This window comes from Trichogramma pretiosum, unplaced genomic scaffold (genome assembly GCF_000599845.2).
Source record: "Trichogramma pretiosum strain Unisexual culture from Peru unplaced genomic scaffold, Tpre_2.0 scaffold11, whole genome shotgun sequence".
Taxonomy (NCBI): domain Eukaryota; kingdom Metazoa; phylum Arthropoda; class Insecta; order Hymenoptera; family Trichogrammatidae; genus Trichogramma; species Trichogramma pretiosum.
In genome coordinates, this window is record NW_019641702.1 from 2,151,065 (window position 1) to 2,154,057 (window position 2,993).

The following is a 2,993-nucleotide window of genomic DNA, read 5'->3' on the forward strand; positions in this document are numbered from 1 at the left end:
ATGAGATGAGCAATACATCTTCAAAATATAATTATATAGTATTACAATAATGTACAAATATCATTAGTCCATAAGCGTCATGCTAAACCAGCAAAGAAGAAAAAGTTTGCGAGTGTATTTGTAAGTGGAATAAGAGTAGGATTACGGGGCTCGTCCTCGCCGTCGTCTTCGTCGCTGATGTCGTCGTGTAGCCGGTGATTTCTACCAAGTCACGTAACAAATGACTCCGAGTCATGTTGTACATACTGCAGCACGTTGGACTTCCTTCTATTCTCGTTACCGAAGTGATATAATCGTTCGGGCGTTATATGCTCTCTCACTCTCTCTTGTCCGTGTACGCGCGTTATACGTATCCCATACGTTTATATTATGATGCAGCGAGATCGATATCGAGCGAGTACCGATCTGCCTCAAAATTCTTATAGTGCCATTCTTCCTTGTGCTCGTGAGAGCTCGCTTTTTATACCTCCGCGACGATATTCGTTATCTCGGCTCGCTGCTTTTTTCACTCATGCAAACTCCGGAGAGTAAAATTACAATGCGATATGCGCGCGTCGGGCTCCGTATCAGGGTCCGCGTGTGCAAAGGTCATTGAGTGTTGTGATTGATTATGCTACTTGAGATGGGATGAAAAAGAGATAGAAAAACGACTCGTTCTCTTTCCATCTCATTCACGCTCACTGATACTCGACTACTCGGATGACTCATATAATTACTTAGTTTCCATTTTTTAACTCATAACCCTTCAGTTAGTCATGCACAAAGAGTCACATTGATTGGTTAAATATTTTGAAATTTGATTGTCGCTTAACATACCATAAAAATGCAATCGTCCATGACTGAGTATAATAAGACGTTAAGCTCGTTATAGGTACATGTGTATTCCAGGTGACCATAATGAAGATCATGCTTTCTATTACTAAAAATCTACATTGTTGGAGTACCAGTGTCATAATTTATAGCAACAAAAAATGTGGAATAGTACTATATCAACAAGAAAAAATTGTTTGGCTGAAGGATTTGTCAGAGAATTGACTTCACATGAATGTTGTATGTTTGCTCATATGCGAGGTAAATGAAAACGCAACTACTCTTGTCCATTAATTTGAGCGTTCACGAAAAAATTTTCCGTACAGCCCAGTCACCTAACTACGCGTCCTGTTGAACAAGCTAAAAGTTGCAGAGCCCAGCGAAAAAACAAGAGGGACAAAAGTCTAAATCTCCTTTCCAAAAATTTGAGGAAAAAAGCTCTCTCTCGCTCTCTTGCTCTATTTGCGTTTTCAGGAACTGCTATTTTTGTACACGAAGCCAGAAAAGAGAATGGAAGGACGAAAATTGTGAGTTGTGCTTCACAGGTGGCTACAGAGCAACCGCAACACACAAGGCTCTGTAATATATTTGACGCTAGATTGGAAGAGAAGGAGAGAGAGAAAGAGAAAGAGTGAGTAAAAATTGTCGTGCTCAAGCTCTATATATGGCTCCTATAATTGTCAAAGTTACGAAGCTTTGCAGCGGCTGCAACAACAGCCAGAACTGCTCTGTGATGCTACACTTAGTTTGCGAGCTTGACCATTTTTCTTCGCGGCAGTCCCGCATGTCTTTTATATGAGTGCGTAGCACTGGGTTGCGCGTTTATGGTGTTCAACAAGCTGAGTAACGAGTTGAGTGGACTTTAACGAAATGGCGTGTCTTTCTTCATTTCTTCTTTTTTTTTCGTTTCAGGATTTAGCCCTGTGACATTTAGTTTCAGGCTGTATTTCAATTACAGCCACGGCTGTAGATTAGTCTAGTGTAAACCTATCGTTCGAAGCATTTTTAGTACATATAAGCCCTTGTATCGTAACGCAATTTTAGAATAGATCAGGAGGCAAGGAAAAAAAATTGTCATAATATAGTATACGAAAATCAATAATCAATCAGACTTCTATTAAAAGAGTCTCTTAGCACCCCTTGCATATAATTCAGCTTCTCTTCGTTTCCCTCTTTCTTTTTCTCTCTCTCTCTCTCTCTCTCTCTTTCTCTGTCTCTCGCGCGCGAGCGTTGCAATAAATCTCTCGTTCGTGAATGTACAGTTACTCGCTTGGAGAAAAAGGAGAGCGCGAAAAGCATCAGAGAAAGACAGCCTCGTACACCAAGCACTGTTGTTCTAAATTATTTACCCTTCGGCCTTCGGTATCAAGGGGGTCTCTCGATTCTCTTTCTATACGCAGCGAGCGTGTAGCTTTATGTATACGTATATATATATATATATACGAGCTGCTCGCCCGACTCTGAGGCTCGAAAGGCTTAATGACGCTGCGTACCATCTGCGCCCAATGGTAGTAGTTTTCATGATTCTCGCGCACTTTACCAAGACTACGAACATATTTTACGATTGACAAAGGCTACCTATGCGTCCTTGAGAGTTTTGAGACTCGTTTGGACCTCCGTCGATCATTAAAAGATTTTTCGATCCTCTTTCCGTTTCGTCTGAATGAACTCATCATTTTTCCTTTCTTCTTGCAGAACTTGAGGAAAAACTGAGGTCTGCAGTAGAATTATTACTTTAGATCATAAAAATAACATAGCAGTTTTAGAAATACCTACAGGATCACGTATTGTAGACATTTTTAATGACTTGAAAATTGATCGCACCACATTACATGAAATTGAAGTTGGACTGCCTTCCGCTATGTACCACAAAGTTTCAAGAATAGGATACGAAGGTTCCGAGTTCAGCAGCTTAAATAATTACGAGTATTGATTTAGAATTTTAATTCTCTTGCGTGAGTTCAAAGTTTAACCTTCTCAGGTGAGTTTTTTCCAAGTTTATGTTGCAGAATATTTAAATTCGTATCCGTTTGGTGCCGGGTTTTAATCATACTATAGACGAAACTTTAAAACAATTCAAAACTTTATTATACGTGATATTACGTAAACATATTATTGCAATTTGTCACCTTAATATTATTTCATTTGATAGCTTCTTTGTAATTTAGTAATAAGCTCCTAAA